Source organism: Jatropha curcas, chromosome 8 (genome assembly GCF_041381405.1).
Source record: "Jatropha curcas cultivar XTBG-Jc1 chromosome 8, XTBG_Jcur_1.0, whole genome shotgun sequence".
Classification (NCBI taxonomy): domain Eukaryota; kingdom Viridiplantae; phylum Streptophyta; class Magnoliopsida; order Malpighiales; family Euphorbiaceae; genus Jatropha; species Jatropha curcas.
The window spans coordinates 20069244-20083244 of record NC_143158.1 but is presented as its reverse complement, the minus strand read 5'-3'; positions in this window follow the sequence as shown (position 1 = coordinate 20083244).

The following is a 14001-nucleotide window of genomic DNA, read 5'->3' as shown; positions in this document are numbered from 1 at the left end:
GATTCATTCCTGACTTAGATGATGTTGAATCAACTTATCGACTCGAGCTCGTATGATAGTGATGACCCTAGGCGAATCTGACTTTGTTGTTGTAGTGGTTTTACCACTGGTTGACTGAAATGTGACTTGTATTCGCCACAAAGAGTTTTGAATACCCACATTGTGGCGGTAACTTGAGGGGCTTGAGTGTTGAAGAAGCTTTTATGCTTTGAGTTTATGGCTTTGCCATGTTTGAATTCTTGAGGTTAATTTGATTCCTTTTCTTGAACTTTATCTTCCTCTGAACTTGAAACTTATTTCCTCAATGGTTCTCCTCTCCATAAGGAATTTTGAGGAGACTCTTCCTTTTCCCCGTTTTGAGAAATGATCCTTGTTTATAAGGACACTTGTACTTGTGCCATGCTTGGCGCTTGATTTTCAAGGTGTTTGTTGTCATCCAATTCGTGAAAATGACTGCTTCTTTTAACTTGCTTTTTCAAAGTGTGAGTAGTCGCTTGGTCTTTGTCCTTATGGCTGAAATGATTTGTCATCTACCCTTGATGGTCTTGAATTTAACGGAGAGCCTGCAGTTGACCCGTTTTTGACAACTCGATTTCCTGTAGCTTTGTCCTTGATTTCTTTCTTTTGTGCAGGAGTTCCTCTTTGACCCATTTTTTTCTTTTGCTTGTTTTCTTCCTTTTGACCAGGGGTTCCTTTTGTCCCGTTTTTCCCTATGCCTGCTTAGAAGCAGCCTCTCCATAAAGAATTTCGAGGCAACTGGATTCTGAGATGACTTGAGTAGTGTATGGATAGCATTGCGACTTCGTGCAGACCCAACCCAATTCCAAATATAACTTCTTTTATTCTGTCGCTTTTAAGCTCGAAATTCAAACACCTCTCTGTCGGAGCATCTTCCATTCCTGGGTTTTTGGAGAAACCATTCTAGCCCTAACCCCTTCAATCGGCTTTGCCTCGGTACTGTTTTGAAGTTTGCGTACCCTTTGCTGGATCCTTTCCATGATTACCCTTCAAAACTTCCCCTTTGATGGTGCTTCTTAGGATGCCCCCAGCTTTGATTGATGCAGAGCAAATGAAAGGATGAATGCATTTTTCTTTGCCAGTTTTTATTATCTTTTTGTCAAATTTTTTTTTATTTTTTTCAATTTTTTTTTTATTATTTTTTTTCGATTTTTTTTTTTTTTTTTTTTTTTTTTTTTGCTTTCACAGGCAAGGATAGGGAAAGAGTATAAATATGATTGGAACGTAAACTGATCCCTTTTTATTGATAAGACAAAATTTGTGTACAAAAGACACTTAGATTTACAAATGAATACTTGAATGGAAATGAAAATGAAAAGAAAAAAGAAACTAGACCCTAAAAGATAGACTCTAGGTGGGCTGTGATGGACTAGGATTGGATTGACTGTAGTGACTTTGTTCTTCTCGATGCTTCAATCGATCAGACATGTTGTTGTTGGTCTTGAACAATACCTTTGTTCTTTTGGAGGCTTGATCTCAACCTTCTCAGACACAAACTTCATTCAATTCTAAGAAAAAGTTCGAAAGGATCGAACGATTCTTGTTCAGCAAATTTTTTTTTTGCATTAATCCCATGGTTAGGCAAGGGATTGGTTGATGTTCAGCTTGCTCTTGGGGATGATGGACCCATTGTCAACTAGGTCTTGTAGACGGTTTTTCAAAGTCCAGCATGATTCGGTCTTATGCCCATGTCCTTGATGGTACTCACAGTATTCATTGGTTTTGAAATTCCGGGGCAGGGGGTTTGGTAATGGCCTTGCTTCTAAGGGCTTCAGTAAATTTGCTTTCACTGCTTCTCGGAACACCAAAAGGGTTGGCATGCCGAGATCAGTATATTGCCTCCTTGGCTGATTGTTTCCCAAATTCCCAACACGTAAAGGATTCGTGGGGATTATACTGGCTATTTCGTTTGTCTCACTGGACCCAGCATGATTCTGCTTCTTGTATGAGTCTTCTTTGAGTTGACCCAACTGGATTAAGTCTTCCACCTTAGTTGCAGTCGCAATGAGCGATTGGAACGTAGGCAAGTACTGTGTTTGAAGCTGTGACTGGTAGACAGGCAGTAAATTCTTGATTATTATGTCAACTTGTTCCTGTTCAGAGGGTCGGTTGATCATTTGAGCAGCTTTGGCTCTCCACCTCGAAAGGAACGAGGAGAAAGACTCATTGTTCTTTTGTCTAGTGGTTTCCAGCTCCCTCCGGGTAACATCCACTTCGATATTATAATGGTACTGTGTGTTGAAAGCATTGCATATGTCCTCCCAATTCTTCATTTTGGAACGATCCAAGCTTACAAACCATCTTAATGCAGCACCAGTCAAAGATTGCTGAAACAACTGAGCAAGGAGCTCGCTGTTCAGGCCAAACGGGTTTAGGGCACCCACATACATTTTCAGGTGCGTTTTGGGACAAGTGGTTCCGTCAAACTTATCCATGTTGGGCATTTTGAATTTTGTAGGTAATCTTGCTTCGGGGAATAAGGACAAGGAGTCCATGTCCACGACTTCTTTGTGGGTCTTAAGGGCGGTGATTGACCTTTCCAACAATTCCAACTTCTCTCTTATTTTCTGAGCTTCCAGCTCAGAAGCAGTTCCAGAGGGCATGTCATCCAGGTTAAGGGTAGGGTTTGTCGGTTCTGCAGCAGGTCCTTGATTGGAGACAGAAGGTCCACTTCCCCCGGCGGAAGCCCCATTTCCATTACCACCACCTAGTTCAGCTATTAGGGCAATCCTCTGGGCAGCCAATGCCTCATTCATTCTAGCCTCCATTCTGGCTTCCAGTTGTTCAATGAGGTTTTGGATGTCAGACAGTGATGCCATTGGTGCAGTCGGGGTTGTTGGACTTGTGAGCTCAGTTGGTGTTTCGGGTACAGGTGGTCTTTGGAGGGGTACCTGTAAAAGGACATAGTCAAAATGATTAGACTATAAGGTATTTTCATAGGGTATGTGAGATAGTGTGAGGTAGGTTAGTGTATGGGCGAGGTATTTGGACATGACCCTTGTGATGTGGGGTGATATTGGTATGCTAGGACACCTAGGATAGAACTCCATGGGATGTGATATGTAAGGTAGAGTGTTTAGGGCTGGACACCTCGACTTTTCGAATGGCCCTAAGTTCTCAAAGAAAAATTTTTCTTGGGCCTTAGGGGCCAAAATGTAATTTTTCAGGTCTCAGGGCCCAAAAATGTGATTTTCGAGCTTTTGAAATTAAATGTTCTTTTTTTAATGAGATGATATGTCATGAATGCGCACAACATCACGTCATACTTTGTTTAATGATATGATTCGTATCATTGGGTGCATACAGTCCTAAAGGATAGGTTCTATAGGCTATGACACAAATAGAGAATTGGCTTATAAGGGGACCCTTGAACCTTGAGTAAGGATATACCTAACCACATGTGAAACAAAGAGTTTCGCGTGGGTCCAACGGTACGCATACTCATGGGCCACCCCCAAAAGGATTAGGGATGGTTTGCGGTAACAGGGAGGACGCTTTGGCTGTCCGTCGACATAATCAAGGAGACCTGCCGATCAGCGCTACTTGCTATCCAGACTCAGAAGTTTGAACAGAGAGAGAAGAAATTCATTTGAAATTCATTTTTTATGCAATGGAGAAAAGGATTCTCAATTCGTGCAAATAAATCAACAAATTAAAATGTCTTAATCAATTTGTACAACTTGAGTTTAAATTCCTCATCTCGTATTCTTAAAGAAAGAATACTCGATTTGTGCTAAGGTACCCTGCAAAACAAAGTATTGTAAAATAATGCCCTAAAGAAGGACAGGTTAGTTTACACAACAATAGTAGTCCACTTTATGCAAAATGATTGCATTACTCTCCTCAGCAGAGTCGCCAAACTGTGAACCCCTCCCCAAAATGTCATAGGCATGTGAATGCATGTGACTAAAGGAAGAAATGCACGTGAATGTATGAGTCGCCACCTTGTTTAATTGTTTTAGGGTAAACTAGGAAAAACCCTAAGTGACTCCAATTTTAATTAACCTAGTTACTAGATTAATTAGCCCAATGTCTAAGGCAAGGTCTTCGAACCCGAGGTGGATCCCGAGACTATGTCATGCTGATGAAACTAACCTAAGAATGAATGTTTTGCAAGGAAGATGAAATAATTTAGACCAATGAAAAAGATGTTTATGTGATTCGACTTGCCGCCCGGGGTTAGATCCCGAACGTGCCTACGTACTTCCGTTTGAATGGAAGATCAAAGTCAACGTAGTTCGATAGGCCTCTTTTAGAGGGCTTTGAATGGGATGCTTTATGCATGAGTGTGTGTATGCTTTGTGCATTTTGTTTAGGCATTTTGCCAAAAAGGTTGAAGGATTTAGGCACTTGGTGCCAAAATGTTGATTTTGAGGCTTTTAGCCAAAAGAATTTAATTTGGGCTTATTCTTGCCAAAAGATTGATTTTTAAGGCATTTGTGCCAAACGAATTGTTTTAAGGCTTTTAAAGCCAAAATATTGGTTTAGGCAATTAATTTGCCAAATGATGCTAATTGGGCGATTGTCGCCAAAGTTGATTGATTTAAGGCAGTTTATTTGCCAAAAAAAAAAAAAAAAATTGTTTGAAGGCTTTTAGCCAAAGATATTTAATTTAAGCGATTTGTCGCTAAAAAGGTTAATCTTCACTTATAGGCAATTTGTTTGCCTAAAGTGATTAATTAAATTGACATATAGGCAATTTATTGCCATAATAAAAAAAGTGTTTAATTAGGGCCTTTTAGTCACAATTATTGATTAATTAGACTTAAGCCAAAACTTGTTCGAAATAAAGGCAATTTCACCATAGTTATTGATTAACTAGGCTTTTAGCCAATATTGTCGAATTTAAACTTTAATACCACGATCATTAATTAACCGGGCATTTAGCTTAAATTTATTTAATTGAGGCAATTTATTTGCCTAGTTAATGGCATGAATGCATTTATGCAGTTGTAGAATTTAAGAGGAGTAGAAAAGAAGCATGCATGAAATGCTAAAATTAAAAAAAACAGAGTTTAGTTTTGCGTACCTGATTTAGTCGACGGCCACTTCTTAACTCCAGGTTAAGCTCCTCGTTAAGGGAAATTAATTAATTTAATTTTAATGACCACTTAACAAAGAAAGAAAGCAATAAAAGCCAAATTAAAATGCAAAAAAGCAGTAAAGAATTCGCAAGGAGCGAGAGGGAGAAGGAGCGTCCGTCAACACAGACTGAGTGTGGAAAAAAGGAGGCCCGAGGCCTGTATTTATAGGCGCAAAACGGACTGTTTCCGGTGGCTGGGTCACCGGATGGACCGCCGGCTCGGCGGCCCGCCCGGCGGCCGGGCCGCCGGGTCTCGGCGGCTGGCTCCGGTGGCTGAGCCACCGGGGCAGGCAGGTTTATTCCGGGGGCTTTTCCGGGAGTTCCGGACCTCCAAAAAATATTCCGAGACCAGTTCCGAGATCCTCGTAATTTTCCGGACGTTTCAAGTACCATATTGGCATATTTCCGATGAACTTTCCGAAAGGCCTCCGGTCCGGCCGGACTGTTCGCAGTCCGGAAGAAAACAGGCTTTTGAGCCTCAAAATTTGAGTGTTCACAACACCGCATCAGAAAAGGTATACCTGAAAATTGAGGCTTAAAATTTTTCATGCCTAAATTTTTGCTAAAATTTTAAACCAAAATTTTGCAATAAACATTAAAAGGCTTGCCTAAAAAGCTAATATTTTTTGTCCTAGGTCGGAATTCCGGACTGGGGGCAAAAGTATAATCTTTTGCCCTGATGCAAACTTTTAAACATTTATGATTATTAATGCATGGGGGCATGTGAAGTCCCAACATTTTTAACAAAGGCAAGATCTGTTTGTACACAGAAATTGCTCCTTTTCTCTTGAACAATTTTTCAGGCCAACCGGTGATGGTTTCTCGAAGCTGTTTGGATCATTTTTCTCAATTAGTGATGGTGTATTGCGAAGCTGATCGAGCCAATCCTCTTACTGATTAGTGATGGTATATTGCGAAGCTGATCAGGACAATTTCAATGACCAAACGGTGATGGTTTTTCGAAGCCGATACGGTCTCACCAAATAGTGATGGTGTATTACGAAGCTATTTGGACTCTCTTCCTGGTTAGTGATGGTGCATTACGAAGTCGACCAGGACAATTAAAACCCTTCGAGCCAATCAAATCGAGCCTCAAAGGTATCTTCACAGCCAATCAGACCGAATTTTGGAGGTCGTTACCGATCCAACTGGAGCCGACAAAAGCCGATACAACTGAGCTTTGGACGTGACCAAATGATCAAGTCAACCCAACATCTTTCAAGCCAATCAAACCGAGCTTTGAGGATGATTACCATATTGAAGGCGCATCAATGGACTACTTTAACATTAATCGTTTATACAATTAATGATAAAGTGGGGAGGTGTGAATACTCAAATTTTGAGACTCGAAAAGCCGGTTTTCCCGGCCGCGGCGGTGGCGGCCGCCCTTAAAGGCGGCGGTGGCCGCTATCGCCGGCGGCCGTGCCGCCGGCGACAGCGGCTGCAGTCGCCTGTGAATATTCAAATTTTTTGAGGCTCAAAAGCCTGTTTTTTCCGACTGCGAACAGTCCGGCCGGACTGGAGGCCTTTCAGAAAGTTTCCCGGAAGTATGCCAATATGGTACTTGAAACGTCCGGAAAATTACGAGGATCACGGAACTGGTCCCGGAATATTTTTTGGAGGTCCGGAACTCCCGGAAAAGCCCCCGGAGTGAACCTGCCTGCCCCGGTGGCTCAGCCACCAGAGCCAGCCGCTGAGCCGGCGGCCCATCCCGGCGGCCCAGCCGCCGGTCAGGTCGCCGACCCGGCGGCCCAGCCGCCGAAGGACCGGCGGCTCGGCCGCCGGGAAGGTCGCCAAGGCGGCGGCCCAGCCGCCTACGGACCGGCGGCCCGGCCGCCGGGATGGCCGCTGGGCCGGCGACCCGGCCACCGAAAACAGTCCGTTTTTTTGTGCCTATAAATACAGGCCTCGGGCCTCCTTTTTTCGACACTCAGTCTGTGTTGACGGACGCTCCTTCTCCCTCTCGCTTCTTGCGAATTCTTTACTGCTTTCTTGCATTTTAGCTAGATTTTATTGCTTTCTTTGTTTTGATATTTGGTCATTAAAATTAAATTAAATTAATTAATTTCCCTTAACGAGGAGCTTAACCTGGAGTTAAGAAGTGGCCGTCGACTAAATCAGGTACACAAAACTAAACTCTGTGTTTTTTAATTTTAGCACTTCATGCATGCTTCTTTTCTACTCCTCCTAAATTCTATAACTGCATAAATGCATTCATATCATCCACTAGGCAAACAAATTGCCTCAATTAAATAAAATTAAGCTTAGATGCACGGTTAATCGATAATCGTGGTATTAAAGCCTAAAATTCGACAATACTGGCTAAAAGCCTAGTTAATCAATAACTATGGTGAAATTGCCTTTATTTCGAACAGTTTTTGGCTTAAGTCTAATTAATCAATAATTGTGACTAAAAGGCCCTAATAAAACACTTTTTTTATTATGGCAATAAATTGCCTATATTTCAATTTAATTAATCACTTTAGGAAAACAAATTACCTATAAGTGAGAATTGATCAAGTTTTTCAGCGATAAATCGCTCAAATCAAAATTTGTGCTAAAAGCCTTTAATAAATCACTTTTGGCAAACAAATTGCCTACAAGTGAGAATTAATCAGTTTTCAAGTCGCTTAAAGCAATATTTTGGCTAAAAGCCTTTAATAATCGCTTTTGGCAAACAAATTGCCTACAAGTGAGAATTAATTCTTTTTTCATAGCGACAAATCGCTTGAATCAAAGCTTTGGCAAAATGCCTTAAAACTAATCAATCTTTTGGCTTTAAAGCCTTAAATCAATTCATTTTGGCACAATTGCCTTAAATCAATCAATTCTGGCGACAATCGCCCAATCAACCTTTTGGCAACAATTGCCTAAATCAACTCTTTTCGGCTAAAAGCCTTAAATCAATTTTTGGCGTCAAACGCCCAATCAACTTTTGGCAAACAAATTGCCTAAATCAAACTTTTTGGCTAAAAGCCTCAAATCATCAATTTTGGCAATAAAATTGCCTTAATCATTTTGGCGACAATCGCCCAACAAAACACCTTTGGCACAAATGCCTTAATCATTTTGGCGACAAATCGCCTAACCAATCTTTTGGCTAAAAGCCTTAAAATCAATCATTTTGGCAACAAGCGCCTAAAATCAATCATTTTGGCAATCAAATTGCCTAAATCAATCTTTTTGGCTAAAAGCCTTAAATCAGTCAATTTTTGGCAATAAAATTGCCCAATCAACATTTTGGCAACAAATGCCTAAAACAATCAATTCTTTGGCAAAATGCCTAAACAAAAATGCATAAAGCATACACACACTCATGCATTAAGCATCCCATTCAAAGCCCTTCAAAGAAGGCCTATCGAACTACGTTGACTTTGATCTTCCATTCAAACGGAAGTACGTAGGCACGTTCGGGATTTCACCCCGAGTGGCAAGTCGAATTCATTCAAACATTTCATTTGGTCCAATTACTTCATTTTCCTTGCAAAGCAAACATTCATTCATTTTGGTTAGTTTAGCAGCATGACATAGTCTCGGGATCCATCTCGGGTTTGCATACCATGCCTTAGACATTGGGCTAATTAATCTAGTAACTAGGTTAATTAAAATTGGAGTCACTTAGGGTTTTTCCTAGTTTACCCTAAAACAATTAAACAAGGTGGCGACTCATTCATTCACGTGCATTTCTTCCTTAGTCACATGCATTCATATGCCCATGATATTTTGGGGAGGGGTTCACAGTTTGGCGACTTCACTGGGGATTTATGTAATCATTTTGCATAAAGTGGACTACAATTGCTGTGTAAACTAACCTGTCCTTCTTTAGGGCATTATTTTACAATGCTTTATTTTGCAGGGTACCTTAGCACAAATCAAGTATTCTTTCTTTAAGAATACGAGATGAGGAATTTAAACTCAAATTGTACAAATTGTTTAAGACATTTTAATTTATTTATTTATTTGCACGATTGAGAGAATCTTTTTCTCCATTACATAAAAAATGAATTTCAAATGAATTTCTTCTCTCTCTGTTCAAACTTCTGAGTCTGGATAGCAAGTAGCGCTGATCGACAGGTCTCCTTGATTATGTCGACGGACAGCCAAAGCGTCCTCCCTGTTACCGCAAACCATCCCTAATCCTTTTGGGGGTGGCCCATGGGTATGCGTACCGTTGGACCCACACGAAACTCTTTGTTTCACATGTGGTTAGGTATATCCTTACTCAAGGCTCAAGGGTCCCTTAATAAGCCAATCCTCTATTTGTGTCATAGCCTATAGAACCTATCCTTTAGGACAGTATGCACCCAATGATGCTGGATCATTCCATTAAAATGAATTATGTTGTGATGTCGTGCGCATTCACGCATTCATCCCATAACTTCACAAAAAAAAAACATTCCTTTTCAAAGCTGAAAAATCACATTTTGGTCCCTAAGACCTGGAAAATTACATTTTGGCCCCTAAGGCCCAAAAAATTCTAGATTTGGCCACAGAGGCCCAAAAATGCCCAATTTGGCCTTAAAGGCCCAAAAATTCTCAATTTGGCCCCTAAGGCCCAAAAATTCTCAATTTGGCCCCAAAGGCCCAAAAATTCTCAAGTTGGCCCCTAAGGCCGAAAAATTTTCCAATTTGGCCACAGAGGCCTAAAAATTCTCAATTTGGCCCCGAAGGCCCACAAATTTCCAATTTGGCCATAGAGGCCCAAAAATTCTCAATTTGGCCCCAAAGGCCCAAAAATCCACACTTTGGCCCCAAAGGCCCAAAAGTTCATATTTTGGCCCCTAAGGCCCAAAAAATTTTTTTTGAGAACTTAGGGTCTTTCGAAAAGTCGAGGTGTCCAGCCCTAAACACTCTACCTTACATATCACATCCCATGGAGTTCTATCCTAGGTGTCCTAGCATACCAATATCACCCCACATCACAAGGGTCATGTCCAAATACCTCGCCCATACACTACCCTACCTCACACTATCTCACATACCCTATGAAAATACCGTATAGTCTAATCATTTTGACTATGTCCTTTTACAAGTACCCCTCCAAAGACCACCTATACCCGAAACACCAACTGAGCTCTCACCCACAAGTCCAACAACCCCAACTGCACCAATGGCATCACTGTCTGACATCCAAAACCTCATTGAACAATTGGAAGCCAGAATGGAGGCTAGAATGAATGAGGCATTGGCTGCCCAGAGGACTGCCCTAATAGCCGAACTTGGTGGTGGTAATGGAAATGGGGCTTCCGCCGGGGGAAGTGGACCTCCTACCTCCAATCTGGGACCTGCTGCAGAACCAATAAACCCTACCCTTAACCTGGATGGCATGCCCTCTGGAACTGCTTCTGAGCTGGAAGCTCAGAAAATGAGAGAGAAACTAGAACTCCTGGAAAGGTCTATCACTGCCCTCAAGACACACAAAGAAGTCGTGGACATGGACTCCTTGTCCTTGTTCCCCGAAGCAAGACTGCCGACAAAGTTCAAGATGCCCAACATGGACAAGTTTGATGGAACCACTTGTCCTAAAACGCACCTGAAAATGTATGTAGGTGCCCTCAACCCGTTTGGCCTGAACAGCGAGCTCCTTGCTCAGTTGTTTCAGCAATCTTTGACTGGTGCTGCATTAAGATGGTTTGTAAGCTTGGATCGTTCCAAAATGAAGAATTGGGAGGACATATGCAATGCTTTCAACACGCAGTACCATTATAATATCGAAGTGGATGTCACTCGGAGAGAGCTGGAAACCACTAGACAAAAGAACAATGAGCCCTTCTCCTCGTTCCTTTCGAGGTGGAGGGCCAAAGCTGCTCAAATGATCAACCGACCCTCTGAACAGGAACAAGTTGACATAATAATCAATAATTTACTGCCTGTCTACCAGTCACATCTTCAAACACAGTACTTGCCTACGTTCCAATCGCTCATTGCGACTGCAACTAAGGTGGAAGACTTAATCCAGTTGGGTCAACTCAAAGAAGACTCATACAAGAAGCAGAATCATGCTGGGTCCAGTGAGACAAATGAAATAGCCAGTATAATCCCCATGAATCCTTTAAGTATTGGGAATTTGGGAAACAATCAGCCAAGGAGGCAATATACTGATCTCGGCATGCCAATCCTTTTGGTGTTCCAAGAAGCAGTAAAAGCAAATTTACTGAAGCCCTTAGAAGCAAGGCCATTACCAAATCCCCTACCCCGGAATTTCAAAGCCAATGAATACTGTGAGTACCATCAAGGACATGGGCATAAGACCGAATCATGCTGGACTTTGAAAAACCGTCTACAAGACCTAGTTGACAATGGGTCCATCATCCCCAAGAGCAAGCTGAACATCAACCAATCCCTTGCCTAACCATGGGATTAATGCAAAAAAAAATTTGCTGAACAAGAATCGTTCGATCCTTTCGAACTTTTCTTAGAATTGAATGAAGTTTGTGTCTGAGAAGGTTGAGATCAAGCCTCCAAAAGAACAAAGGAATTGTTCAAGACCAACAACAACATGTCTGATCGATTGAAGCATCGAGAAGAACAAAGTCACTACAGTCAATCCAATCCTAGTCCATCACAGTCCACCTAGAGTCTATCTTTTAGGGTCTCGTTTTTTTCTTTTTCATTTCCATTCAAGTATTCATTTGTAAATCTAAGTGTCTTTTGTACACAAATTTTGTCTTATCAATAAAAAGGGATCAGTTTACGTTCCAATCATATTTATACTCTTTCCCTATCCTTGCCTGTGAAAGCAAAAAAAAAAAAAAAAAAAAAAAAAAATCGAAAAAAATAATAAAAAAAATTTGAAAAAAAAAATGACAAAAAGATAATAAAAATTGGCAAAGAAAAATGCATTCATCCTTTCATTTGCTCTGCATCTGGGGGCATCCTAAGAAGCACCATCAAAGGGGAAGTTTTGAAGGGTAATCATGGAAAGGATCCAGCAAAGGGTACGCAAGACTTCAAAACAGTACCGAGGCAAAGCCGATTGAAGGGGTTAGGGCCAGAATGGTTTCTCCAAAAAACCCAGGAATGGAAGATGCTCCGACAGAGAGGTGTTTGAATTTCGAGCTTAAAAGCGACAGAATAAAAGAAGTTATATTTGGAATTGGGTTGGGTCTGCACGAAGTCGCAATGCTATCCATACACTACTCAAGTCATCTCAGAATCCAGTTGCCTCGAAATTCTTTATGGAGAGGCTGCTTCTAAGCAGGCATAGGGAAAAACGGGACAAAAGGAACCCCTGGTCAAAAGGAAGAAAACAAGCAAAAGAAAAAAATGGGTCAAAGAGGAACTCCTGCACAAAAGAAAGAAATCAAGGACAAAGCTACCGGAAATCGAGTTGTCAAAAACGGGTCAACTGCAGGCTCTCCGTTAAATTCAAGACCATCAAGGGTAGATGACAAATCATTTCAGCCATAAGGACAAAGACCAAGCGGCTACTCACACTTTGAAAAAGCAAGTTAAAAGAAGCAGTCATTTTCACGAATTGGATGACAACAAACACCTTGAAAATCAAGCGCCAAGCATGGCACAAGTACAAGTGTCCTTATAAACAAGGATCATTTCTCAAAACGAGGAAAAGGAAGAGTCTCCTCAAAATTCCTTATGGAGAGGAGAACCATTGAGGAAATAAGTTTCAAGTTCAGAGGAAGATAAAGTTCAAGAAAAGGAATCAAATTAACCTCAAGAATTCAAACATGGCGAAGCCACAAACTCAAAGCCTAAAAGCTTCTTCAACACTCAAGCCACTCAACTTACCATCACAATGTGGGTATTCAAAACTCTTTATGGCGAATACAAGTCACATTTCAGTCAACCAGTGGTAAAACCACTACAACAACAAAGTCAGATTCGCCTAGGGTCATCACTATCATACGAGCTCGAGTCAATAAGTTGATTCAACATCATCTAAGTCAGGAATGAATCCCGTAAAGACATCAAGCCGGGAAGGAATCCCGCGAAGAAATCAAGTCAGAAATGAATTCTGCATCAACATCAAGCCGGGAAAGAATCCCGCGAAGACATCCAGTCGGGAATGAATCCCGCAAAGACATCAAGTCGGGAAGGAATCCCGCAAAGACATCAAGCCGGGAAGAAATCCCGCGAAAGAAATTAAGTCAGAAATGAATTCTGCATCAACATCAAGCCGGGAAAGAATCCCGCAAAGACATCCAGTCGGGAAAGAATCCCGCAAAGACATCCAGTCGGGAAAGAATCCCGCAGAGACATCCAGCCGGGAAGGAATCCCGCAAAAAAAAAAATCAAATCGGAGATGAATTCTGTATTAATATCAAGTCAGGAAGGAATCCCGAAGAAGTCAAATCGGAAATGAATTCCACAATCAAAATTAAGTCAGAATTGAATTCTGCCCCAGTAGCAAGCCGGAAATAAATTCCGCACCAAGACGGAAAGGAATTCCGCACTAACATCAAGACGGAGATGAATTCCGCACCAGCCGAGCACGAAGTTCGCATCCCGGAAGGAACTACGAAAGACCTGATTCTCCCCATCCCCCAAAGAGTTCTTGGAGATACGTAGGCAGCCACAAAGGCGCGGTCACAAACATAAGTTTGCATCATAAATAGCATTTTCTCTTTGCCAATATAAAAAATAAAAAATAAAAAAAGAGAAGAAAAGAAAAATAAAAGCTGGAGTTGAAAACCCGAAAGGGCGGCTTCAGGCAAGAATTGAGCCCGCTAGGCTGAAAACCCGAAAGGGCGGTCTAGGCAAAAGTTAGGGCAAAGAGCCTGCTAGAGTCGAAAACCCGAAAGGGCGGCTACTAGGCAAAAGTTAAGGCCAAAAAAAAAAAAAAAAAAAAAAAAGGTGCTTTCAAAGGTCTCCTTGGGAGTATATAAATCATTTTTTCCAGGAATCACTGAGTTCCTTCGAGTCAAAATTCACTTCAAGAA